The following is a 13645-nucleotide window of genomic DNA, read 5'->3' as shown; positions in this document are numbered from 1 at the left end:
GCCATAGGATGGCAGGTTAGCCATTGTGGCATGGCTAATATCATTCTTTTACAATTAGCCTTTGAAAATGCTAATGCGGATTGCCAACAAGCCATGCATCCTATCTGTGCTAAGGTGCAGACTATCGGTGATCTTATCAAAGCATACCAATTGGGCACTGAGACTCACAAAGCACAGGTTTTTACTGCTGCTATGCATGGCCCCTTACCTCAGAGAAATTATATCAAGCTCATCAATTAGTTCATGAGCAATTAAATCTTGGGCACATTGAGCCATCTACCAGCCCATAGAATTCTCCTATTTTTGTAATAAAAAAGAAATCTTTTTTATGACACCTCTTGCATGATTTGTGAATGATTAACACTTGCCTTGAACCCATGGGGCCCCTTCAACTGGGAGTCCCTTCACCCGCTTGCATTCTGTAGCAGTGGCCAATAATTGCAATAGATTTAAAAGACTGTTTCTATTCTATTCCCTTACATCCTAAAGGCAGAAAGCATTTTGCATTCACCTTACCTGCCATTAACAATGAGGCCCCTGCCCAGTGGTTTCATTGGCAAGTTTTGCCACAGGGCTTGCTAAATAGCCCTACAATGTGTCAGTCTTACATTAGTCAAGCTTTATGTCCAGCTCATGACAAATTCCTGGAATGTAAACTCATCCACTATATGGATGACATTTTGCTTAGTGCGCCAACCAATAATCTCTTGGCTCATTTATTACCATTTATAAAAGACCTTCTCACAACAGTGGGCTTGTTTATCACCCCTGAGAAAATTCAACAAACAGAACCTTGGAAATATCTTGGCCACTTAGTGTCCTGCGCTAACATAGTGCCCCAGCATATCTGCCTTAAAATTTCTGATCAGCCTACTCTCAATGAATTGCAAAAACTCTTGGGTAATATTAACTGGCTCTCTCCCTCGCTTGGTATCCCAACTTATCAATTACAACATCTCTTCTCTTTGTTAAAGGGAGATTCCAACCTCAGTAGCCTCCGAACTCTTACTGCAGACTGCCAACAGAGAATTGCTTCTTGTTGAACAGGCCATTCAACATTGCTCTCTTAACCGTGTTAATCCACAACTTCCTGTAACATATTTTATTTTACAAACAGATCACTCTCCCACTGGATTAACTGGACAACTTTCACCTGCACTCTGCATTCTTGAATGGCTTTTCCTTAGGCACTCCCCAATGAAATCTCTTTCCCCGTATATTGACTTACTTATTCAGCTTATCATCAAAGATCACAGACATATTATTCATCTTACCGGTAATAAACCTAATTGTATTTATTTGCCTATTACCAAAGATCAGTTTACTCATGTGCTTTCTTTTTCCACCTCTTTACAAGCAGCTATTTATGATTATCCTGGACAGTTTAATTTTCAGTTTCCTACAGATCCTTTTTTAACGTTTTTTCACCTTACACCTTTTGTCTTTCCTCACATTACTTCTACTTGTCCCATTCCTCATGCTGTCACAGTTTTCACCAACAGATCAGGAAACACTGGCAAGGCAGCCATCTGGACCTCCACTCTTTCTCACATAGAACATAACTATCCTACTACCCAACAAGCTGAACTTGGTGCTCTCATTTTAGCATTTCAAAGTTTTCCAAATGACCCAATCAATATTGTTTCTGATTCTGCCTATGCAGTTTATTCTGTACAACACATAGAAACTGCTCTTGTCAGCTCTAGCTGCTCAGTGCCTATTCTCCTTCTATTCCTTCAATTACAAACGCTAATCTGAGCCCACCATCACCCCTTCTTTATCATGCATATTAGCTCTCACACTTCTCTACCAGGATCTTTAACATATGGTAATCAACAAGCTGATCTCCTGGTATCACCACTCCTGCACCCTGCTGTTGAGTCTCACCAATTCTGTCATCAGAACTGGTGCAGTTTACAAAAACAGTTTAATTTAACAGCTCAACAAGCCAAAAATATCATCTGTAGTTGCCCTTCCTGCCAACTACATAATTTAGCACCACCTATCTATGGCATTAATCCCCGCGGCCTTCAGCCCAATGCCATTTGGCAGATGGATGTCACCCACTTCACCCCGTTTGGTCATCTCCATTTTCTTCATGTTGCTATTGACACATACTCTCGATTTCTCTTTGCACTCCCTCTCTCAGGTGAAACTACAACTCACGTTTGTCACTTTCTATTACAGGCTTTCGCTGTCCTTGGACGCCGGCATCAACTTAAAACCAACGGTGGCCCTGCCTACACTTCCTCTCGCTTTCATACTTTTTGTTCCCAATGGTCTATACAACATATAACTGGCATTCCCTTTAATCCTACAGAGCAAGCTGTCATTGAATGCGCTCATCGCACTCTAAAAACATGTCTTTTAAAACAAAAAGGGGGGAATATGGATCTCTCTGCAAGAACAGCTAAAGCCCTATTTGTTCTTAATTTTTTAAATCTCTCAGATGATGGACTGACAGCAGCACAGTGCCATTTCCACCTGCTGTGTGAAACAAAAAATACAGAAATGGTGAAACCTCCTTTGCTCTGGAAAAATAGACAAACTGGACACTGGGAAGGACCAGTGCCCTTATTAACCTGGGGGGGGGGATATGCTTGTGTCTCCACCTCAGCAGGTCCCCAGTGGATTCCAGCGAGACAAATCAAACTGTGGCATGGCATGGACAAAGCCAAATCCAATTCCTGAATTCTGCGACCTGAAGATGGAGGAGACAGCTCCACCAACGATGAAACTGCCAAAAACCCAGCAAGCCTCGTTGATGATGTGAGGAGTCCTGAAGAAAATACTCAAAAGGCTGAAGCAGTACTTCAAAAAACCGGCACTCCTGTAACTCCAGAAACATTGTTCCTGGCAATGGTGTCTACTATCCATTGATAGAGCGCAGTATCATTTATCTTTACAATCTTATTACTCTCTCTGCTTCAATGTGTTTCAGCCCACCTGTATTGGGCACACATTTTAGGCCCTCCTTTATTCTGCCTCGTTACAAGGGCGGATTCCCCCTTCCCTGTTTCTAACAATGTAACCACTTGGCTGGGTGGAATAAATGTACCACCTAGCAACCCTTTACTTAATGGCAGCCACTGGATTTTAGCAAATAGTAATATATCTTTTGCCTCCTCTCTGCTGTCCCTCTTTGTATCTCATAATGTAAAATACTGCATTAAAGCCCACAATCGCCCTTGGCTACATAATACCTCTCATGCACTCACCTGTATAGCAGTAGGGGTCATTGACTATTGACATGAAAACTCTCAAAGTAAAACTTCCGTGTCAGCCCCTAACCCTCCTTGCCCAACCGGACATGATAAAGATACACCTACAGTCCAGTAATCATACACAATTGGTTCATTGGAATGGTAATCATACATGCCTTGAAGTCAAGTCCTCTGAACCTATTGTTTAGATCAATGACTCACCAAGCTTTCCTGCTCCCCAGCTTAACTCCTGGCTGCTCAGCATACACTCTGGCTGCTTGGGCATGTTTTTCATAGACTAACTATTTGGCGTGATATGTATAACTCTATAAAATCATTTGCAATAGCTAGACCCAAGCTCCTGGGGTCACATGTTTTCTCTACTCTCTCTAACTAAATGGCTCTTACTTATTGCTGTGTTTTGTGTTTCGCTTTTAGAACTCCAGTGCAGATGGACCAGCCTAAGAAGATGTGACACCCATTCCTGGAATCCCCATGACATCTCTATGAATAAGCTTTATGTCACTACACCCAATTGTAATCATAATAAAAAGGGGGGAGATGTGGAGACATCAAAGATCCCCTGGCTTAACAAACTATAGAGCAGAGCCTCTCCAAGCTCCAGATGTCTGAAGGTGGGCACTGGGCTAGGAAAATGCCAAAGGCTTTGCATGTCTGAAAGTGAACTGGAATTTAGATGAGGGAATAGTCTCTGAGCTCCTGCTGGGCTCCTTCTGTGATCCTGTCTCCTGCTCCCACTGTTTCCTGTCTAGCCCACAAAGAAATTGTCCCTTAAGACTAAAAGTATGTAAATACATTTCATGGCTTTAGAAAAATGTACCCTCCCAGAAATACCTGAAAACAGTCATGTAGGAAACTAACTTGTATACTACAAAGACCTGTAGAAATGAGTAGAATAAAACTTTCTTTTGCATGAACACTGAAGACAGAGTGTGCTCCTCTTCTTTCACAACTGTTATAGGTCAATCCTGAGTTAACCATAGAAATAAAGGTGGTGGAGATCACTGTCCTTCGATCCTTCCCCATCAATTCATGTGGCAGGTAAAATAAGAGCTAACAGTTACTTCCTTAGTGAAGAAATCTGTTGATTGAAGTGGACAGAGTAGAGATTACTGTCAACAATACCCACATATAATTGTCCTCACAAATCTACTCACAGACTCTAGGCCTTTTGAATTTCTTCAAAACTTTCAGAGCTACCTCCCTAAAGTAAATGAGATGGGCCTTTACAAATTAGATAATAGCTTCTCTTTGGTGCATGCCTGCGCCCCTGACTTACTTAATCTACCATGTATCTTTATCACTATCTCTGTCACCTCTCTATCACTCTCTCTCTCCCCTTGTCTACTTAATGCATCTATCATCCATCTACCCATCATGTAATTATCTATCTTTATTTCAATTCAGGGAAACTAGAATCAAGATGCTGCTGAAGGTATCACCATTTGAACAAGCCTGGGACTTAATATCATCTTTGGGTAATGTTTTTCCTTTTTCTCTACTCAGAATTGGATCTTGATTTGCACTAGCACATTGTGCCTAAAGTTGACATATCAGAAGGATCAGTTGCTCTTATATTGGTGCAGCAAAAATATAGCACAACCAAAAACTAATATATTTGTTAACTTTTGCTAACAGTTTTTTCCAGTTGTTGCTGGAATAAAGCTACTTCTGATTGTGGTATATATCAATTCTTGTTTTAGTCTCCTGGACTGCTTAAGCAAATACTAAGAAATGGGTTGGGTTAAACAGTGACAATTTATTCACTCATGGTTTGAGGCTTGAAAAAAAGTCCAAATCAAGGCATCATCAAAGCATCATAAAGGTGATATTTTCTTCCTGAAGACTGTGGCATTCTGGGGACGGTTGCTGGTGATACTTGGTCCTTAGCTTGTCACATGGCAAGGCACATGGCAACATCTGGTCTCTCCCTTCTCTTCTGGGCACCATTGTTGTTCAGCATCTTGCTTCCTGTGGCTTGCTCTCCATCATCTGAATTTCATTCCACTTATAAAGGATTCCAATAGTAGGATTGAAATCTATCCTGATTGAGGTGGGTCACAATTTAACTGATGTAACCTCATCAAAAGTTCCTACTTACAATAGGTTCAAACCCAGAGGAATGGATTAAATTTAGGAACATGCTTTTCTGGGCTTTTTTTCAAACTATCACAATGCTTCTACCTTGATCTCATTCCTTATTTTCTAAGGATGCAGAAATCTAAATGTTACTTTTATAAAATTCATTGTATATTTCCCTTTGTCAATTTAGGGAAAAGACCATTATCATTTCTGACCTTCCAAAATGGAAAGCTTACCACGCACTCAAAATTTGTATTGAATGATTATGGTCATTTTCTATGTGAGTACTGATTGAATTATCTTTCAGATCTAGGATGTATGGCAGTCTGAGGTACATAGTTTCTAGCGCACATCCCAGTGTCCATAGATTTTCATTTCCTTTTATCTCAGTGCTCCCTAACAATCTAAATAGCTAGACTGTTTGAAAATCACAATTGCCCACAAAATACTTCTTTTAGGTAACACTAAGGAAGCCAGGAAAAATTGAAGACGAACAAACTTCAGTTAAATCAATTTGATACCTGAATTGACCACTTACAATTGGAATTGGTTGCATTACCTTGAATTAGTAAGAAGTTTTGAATGTTCTACATGATGAGAAACAAAATGGAGGCTCAAGTGCTAAATAATTTGAGCTAAGTTATAATAAGTCAAAGAAAAAGTTTTATTTATAACACCTGAGTGTTGTGTTGTGATTGAATATGATAAACACATTTATGAATCCAAGAAAAAAAGAATTAATGATTTTATTTTAAAAATGGTAAAAATAAGCATTTGAAACTCTGCACTATAAAACGTTACAAGTTTTATCCAGATTTTTCTTTAGGGGAACCTTAAATGATCCATGATTGAAATATGCCCTAAATTATATAAAGGCTTTGAATTTTTTTTTTTTTAAACAGATGTCTTTCAATAACTTTTTCCCCCACAATATTTAACACAATATGTGAAACAAGTCTCTGGCTAGTTTTTAAAACAACTGGTATATTTTATTTATAGAAGTGAAATTATATAAGTAAAATTATTTTATTTAATAAGTAAAATTATCTGCAACAACACTCCATTGCTCTCTATCATTATCAGTGTTGTTTGGTGTTTATTGAAAATTCATTTTGTCTGTGAACTTCATGATATGGAATCTATGCCTAAAGAAAAAATTTATATTCTTTTTGCATATTGTTTCCTTAGGCAATATCACTCACTTCCTGAACAGGGATGAACTGGTACCATGTCAAGGACAGTATAAATGTTCTTATGGAGTTGAGAATGTCTGCAAATATATTAAGTTTATTTTTAAGGATTTCCATGTAACTATATACCTTGCTAGGACATAACTTTAGTTACTAAGAAAACTTTTTTTATTTAAATTATTAGTGAGCACTGTAGTTAACAGTTAGATTTCTTTTGGGAGTATGAAAGAACCTCTGTCCTTTGGGATTAGAAAATGTCTCCTTGAAAACTTAATTTATTCAGGCTGTGCCTTTGGAGACATCACACAATTAAAATCTTAACCATCTCTCTTTCTGCCTTGGGAATACAGGGCAGTAAAACTAGGAGCAGCTCTGATAGATGGTTTCTTAAATATGACACTCTATGTCTTTCTGACTTATCCTTAAATGCCCCTCTACCAATGAAAAAGGAAAATGCTAAAAACAAAGACAAGTTTCTACAAAGAAGGAAGCTTTTAAAATGACCCTTGAAATAATATATATATTATGTGTGTGTGTGTATATATATATATATATATATATATATATATATATATCAGAAAATATGAGGAGCCATATCTCAATCTAGGGATATTTATAAAAGTTGATGATGTTCCTGGGGATTTATAAGATTCCAGTGACTAGCAGGACTTCAGTTTTCTCTGTTCTCCTTCTGCTCAGTGAGGAGGTTGATAGAGAGCAGGCAGATAGAAATCAAAATATCGCCTTTTGATTTGATACTTTTACTTACAATGTGAAGCTGGGAATGGAACTCTGCTATTGACCTCAGTTGAAGAATCTGTTTTCAAGGGACACTGCTGTGCCCTCAGCTGCTTCTAACTAGGTAAACATTTCTCTATTCATGATGCTTAAATCTTGATATGTTGGCTATGTTCACTACTTCTTTCCTAGTTTCTAACACTATCACAACTTCCTTAGTCTTTCATCCTCTAGACTGGATCCCTTGTAGAACAATGTAATTAGCTCAGATTAATAAAAGTGTCCAGACCTACTTACAATCTATGATTAGGACTAGTTAGTGACTATTCTCTTTAGATGTCAGCTGTATAGGTTAGGGTTAATTTATTCCCAGTTTATTTCCTTCTATTAAATGCCCAGTCATTGGATTAGCATGACAAACTAAGTCCCTGCAAGTTTTTATAACCACCCTTATTTGAAAATATGATATAATTAACAAATAATTTAAGTTTGGGTATGGACAGGATCATCATACTTCCTCATGTGATTTTGATAAGACCACTGGTCAAATTGCCTTTGGCTATAGGATTAAATGTGATTCTGGTCTGGAAAATAATGGAACCTTATTAGGGAGCAGTGATTGGTCTGAAGCATTTGATCCAAGTCAGGAATCAGAGACAAAGAGAGAGGCAGATGACAAAAAGGAGGAGAAGAAAGTGCAGGAGGGTCTTTTAAAGTTTGGAATATCGATTTGAAATTGTCATCTTATTGTCAGGTAAAAATTACTTGTCTGAAGTAAGGAAGAATGTGACTAATATATGGAGAAAAACAGAGGAAAAGAAAAATCCAGAAAAGCAAGTAAACATGTATGAAGGAGAGTGAAAGAGAGAAAGAGAGAGACAGAGATCCTCTGGACTTCCTGGTTCTGTAAAACCAATAAATTTCCCATTTATGTACTTTATTTTGGATTATTGTAGTTTAAATTAACATTTTAAAATATGCAAGACTTAATATTATGTAATGGAAAGAAAGGGCAAGGGGTTAAGAGTTAAAAATCTGAATACTAGTCCTGGCTCTGCTGTTATTATTTATGTGATCTTTTGAAAGTCACTTATTCATTCTGAACATGTTGCCTTATTTGATGTGAGAATGGCACCATACTTTCATACCTCACAATATTTGCTGTGGAGTCAAATGCAATAAAACTGAATGAAATGTGATGATAGGTTGTGTCAGACCCACAGCCTATGCTCTTTCCATGCTGCTGCACAGTGCATGTGGGTATACTTACCTGTGTACATGGCAAGTACTAATGAGGCTATCTAGTGTTGTATCTACACTCCTTGTATACACAAACCTTTTTTGACTTGGCAGCACTGTCAATATTCAAAAGTGCCATTCTATTTTGAATGTCTTTGCCTAAAGAAAATCATTAATCCTGATTCGTTAACTCACAACCTGCTTCCCTGTTTCCCTGGAAGTTCACCAGTTTCCAGTGGAGGTACTTGCTGGAAAAGCCAGATTCATCTGTTCCAATTCTCTGTAAGTATTTGTACTGACAATACATTTACATATTTGAGCCATCCATGATTTTGATGCCTCCAACCTATTTTAATGTTGAGTGTGCTATCTCTAGATTAGAGAAGGTCACGGAGCTCTCGGGACAGTAATGAAATAATGGAAATAATGAATTACATAGCAGTTAGGTTGCACGTATTTCACCTTAAATGTATTGTGTTATTTGGTTACTTCAGTCACAGAGGTGGACAAGCCAAGGCATTAAACAATCATATTTGATGCCCTATTTTACTAATGTGCTTACGCAAATGGCAAGTTTATTACCTAGTGTTTGAAGAATTATATTTTTCTCAAAGTCCAGACATTTACAAATAAACCAAAAATGATTGGGACTTTTGATCTTCATAAAGGATTTATGTATAACCTAGCCTGAGGAAAAGGCCATCTATAACCCATTGGTAATGCCTCTCAACATGCACTGCACCATGTACTTCAGAGAACTGATTTATATTGCAAATGGATTTTGGTAATTAAACAAATTAATTTGTTAATTTTATAATGAAATATGAGCTCTCAAACTTCTCTCATGGACATTTTTTTTCTTTCTCATGTATTCAATAAAGAAAAATACATTTTAGATTGTATTGCTGATAATTTCCAAAATCGTGTTGCCACTGCTATCTCTTCCTAACATATCTGCAATCTTGGCCCAAAGATATTAAGAAAGTGAAGCCATAGGTCTTAATAAAAGTAAATATCCTGGGGGCAATTTCCTATCACAAACATCATAACTTTTAAAGAGCCAAGATTTCCTCACTTTAAAGTAACCCTGAAAATAATGACTTCCAGAATTTTCACTATTTTTTTAAGAGAGAAAAACAACAAATACACACAACTTTGTAGATAAGTAATTTTTAAGGTTTAAGAAGATATGTGACAGCATTTCCCCAAGGATTGCAGCAAGACATATGTGAGTTTATTAAGCAAGCTTATTAAGGATAACATTTATTGATAGGTTGTGGTATTTTATTAATGAAAAAAGTCTGCATTAAATTATGAGTTCCCCTTTGGGAAATGCTTTATTTCCTCCCTTATTTTGTGCATATTTAATTAATAGGTTCTATTTTAGCAGTTTCCTTACATAATCTAATTGTCTATTTCATATATTCTCTATAAATATTTCTTCCTGGTACAGTATAGCCAGAACAGAAGCCTGGTGTCTTGGACCAAGAGAGAGTGGGAGAGATTCATTTAGTTCACTTCTGATTTTTAACTGTAGTGGGACCTAAGTCCTGAAAGGGTTTAATGAAGTGTCCTTCACTAGATAATGGCTGCAAAGGATCTGAACTCAAGCTTTCCCCACATCCTGCTTTGTGTCTTTTCCATTAGATAAAATACTTCAAAAGAATGACATTTAAAAGCTTTCTTCAGGTATAACTCAGTTAAATACTCTTAGGGCAGGTTTGTATCTCAGCGCAGTTTTAGTCTCTGAGCTAGGAGGGGAAGCAATTGAATTGAATAAAAGACTGAAAGGATAATATAGCTTTTTTTTCGTCATAAAATTTTCCTCTTGTCACTTGGGCTGAGAAGAAGAGGATTAAATACTTGTGTGTATATGAGTGGATATGGGCTGACTCAACTTTGTGGCTAACTGATAATGAAAACAAATGCTATCCTTTTGTTGATAAAATAGTTTTTCTACTTAATGATTTGTAATGATCATCAGTTAAGCCACATAAGGCTCATAGAGAAAGAAAGTGTATGGGGTTGTGCTGGTTTGAATCTATTATGTACCTCATAAAAGGCCAACTTCTTTTAATCTAATCTTGTGGGGGCAGACCTATTATGGGTGGGACCTTTAGATTATATTGTTTCCATGGAGATGTGGCTCTGCCCATTCAAGGTGGGTCTTAATTAGTTTTGCTGGAGTCCTTAAGAAAGCTCAGAGAGAGAGAGAGAGCTCAGAGCTGACAGAGATCCAGACACCTGGAGTTACAGATAGATGTTTGGGGATGCTAAGCTAAGAGATGAAGCCCAGAGTTTGCCCCAGAGAAGCTAAGAGAGAACTCACAGACACTTAGAAACACTTTGGGAGAAACAAGCAAGGGCATACAGGAGCTAAGAGAGAGGAACTAAGACAGAAGCCCAGAGACATTTTGGTGAAAGTAATGGAAACAAAAAGCTAAACCTGGAAATAAGGGAGAGGCCCAGTAGACGCCGCTCATGTACCTTCCCATTGACAGGAACCCCAGATGCCATCAGTCTTTCTTCAGAGAAGGTATTGACCTTTTGATGCCTTAACTGGGACATTTCATAGCCTTAGAACTGTAAGTTTGTGGACTAATAAACCCCCATTATAAATGCCATTTCATTTCTGGTATTTTGCCTTCTGGCAGCTTTTGCAAACCAGAACAGGAATTAAGAAAAAAGAAACTCTAAGTGTGAACTTAGAATCATTTTCATGTTTAGAGGGAAGATATATTTACACATTTGGAGATATCTATGGGTTATAATGGTATCCATTTTTATCAAATAAAATTCAGAATATGAATAACACCTGCTTTTCCACATGCCAATAGAATTAATTTCATAAAAAAAATTGAAAGTTTCTTCTTCTTTGCTCTAACACTCAGACTTAGGTACAGGAACTGGAAATTGCACTAAATATTATGAGCAGAATGTAATTTAATACAGAGAATTTTGTGCTTACAAATTCACTGAAAGTGTTGGAAGAATAGGTTTGGAGCTATACCTCTGAACATCATACTTAGTATTGACTAGCCAAAGGAGCACCTTTGACATAATAAGGAAAGTGGAAAATCAGAAAACTACCAGTGGGCCACTGAGTTTGACATGTTTCCAAAAGAAACAGGAAGTTGTTGCTTCCCCAGAACTGTGCATAAAAATAAAAGATGCTGAAAACTGGACTTTGAAATGCTGCCACAAAACAAAATAACATCTTCACATCGTGCTTGCCATCAAAAAACACCCAAGATTAGCTAAAAGATGGCTTCCTACTACACTCATAATAATGCAACTAAGTGGTACAACCAACTTTGCATCCAGTATTTGCAAAAGAATCTAGGGAATAAAATCTAGTTTTCCACCCTTGCAATATAGAAAAGCACCCCAGAAGGTGGTAGGAATGGATCAGGTCAATCGACCGTAACCAGCACAGCTTTCTTGCAAATTTCTAAAAAACTTTCTGATTATTTTCTCTATCACAATCTTTCAAATAAAATATTCTACCTGATTAAAAAATTGATTGGAATTTAAGTAATAGAGCACTTTTAAATAACTCAGATAAAATCAGGTAGAAAGCCCTTAGTTTTATTTTCATCATTACATCTTCTCTTCCAATCACAACATGATTGGCTATGATTTATACTTTGTTTAATTTTCTGGTATATTTAGAAGAATCTTAAACAAAATCTACCTTTGTAACTACCTATCTATTGAAAATATTTCCTTTTAATTATTAAACAAATGCCATTTTGAATCAAATATTTACTTGGATTGCTTTATAGAAAGCCAATTTTTTAAACACTTTGTTTTCCTCTGTCATTTATATAAAAGCAATAGCACTTTTTTCCTAAGCCAAGGATTAATATTTGATCATATTGAAATGATAGGTTCCTTTGTCCCCATTCTCCTTAGATGAAAATAAGTTGTAAAATATTAGGGAAGGAATTGAAGGAGTTTAAAATGAAGAATTGCTCTCTTGTGCTCTTCCACTAATAGTTCTGCTTACAAAGAACTATTCTGTTCAGAAGCAAGTTATACATGTCTCTGCATTGTCATAGCCTTTAGTTAAACATGGGAGTTAGCAAGTAACAATGTGTGATAATTTATACTAGTAAAGCAATGGGGCAAATTAGGCTAGTAATGTGAGGAAATATCTGGGTAATCTCTTCTTGTCCCTAGCAGTAAAGTTATGTGGAGTTGCTACAAAACAACTAGAGATATGTTAATTGCTCCTTTGTGATGGAATCCAGTTGAGTTATCACATCTCTTCCTCTCTTTCTACCACTGTCCACAAAACTTTTAACATTCCTGCTAATCAAACTTTTCAGTAATGTTTTATAAACATAAACTTCATTTTGAGTTGATGTATTTCAGGGTAATCCTCAAGGAACTGTGCTCCCATACATTCACACTCAGTAAACTAGACACTTGATATTCACTAAGGACATTCCACAAAAAGAAATGTTTTGTTTTTTTTTTAATTTGAACATTACCATTTTGCAGTGAGAAGTACATTTTCACACAATTTACATGTGCTGTTACTACATTATAAGAAAAACAAAAGCAATAACTACTTGAACTATTGGATCAAGTAAGCTAAATGAATTCTCTAGTGAACTTTCCTTGGAGTCTGGGAGTTTATAAATTATACTTCAAAAGTAAAAAAAAAAAAATAATAATAATTGAATAGGGCTAAGATAGAACAATGGCAACAGTAATTTTGTTAGATTAATTTGGAGAATTTTTGAGAAAATCTATCTTACTATAAGGATTTCTACAATATTCTGCTGCCAGAGAGTTGGTTAGAAAAGTTTTACATAGGTTTTTCCTCTAATACTGTAGTTGATATCTACATGCAACCTTAATTGTATCAAATTATGTTTTATAGCTTGCCATTCTGTGCAATGGTGTGACTAAATAGCCTAGCTTTATATGCATGGGGTCCCATTTTGGAAAATGATTAGTTGAGGTGGGAAAAAAAGCACTGAAGACTACTTCTACATGATTTCAAATCACTGTTTTCAGGAGAAATAAACTAGAGCTGATGAGAATGAGCACCTATAGTAAAAAAGAAAATAAGAACTCCCTGGAAGACAATTTCACTGAGAAGCTTTATGCAGGGAAGGGATGTTTCCAGACACCTTTGGTAACTAACAACTGATCCTGAGA

This window comes from Choloepus didactylus, chromosome 3 (assembly GCF_015220235.1).
Source record: "Choloepus didactylus isolate mChoDid1 chromosome 3, mChoDid1.pri, whole genome shotgun sequence".
Lineage (NCBI taxonomy): Eukaryota > Metazoa > Chordata > Mammalia > Pilosa > Megalonychidae > Choloepus > Choloepus didactylus.
The sequence above is the reverse complement of the archived record's forward strand: the minus strand, read 5'-3'. Positions refer to the sequence as shown.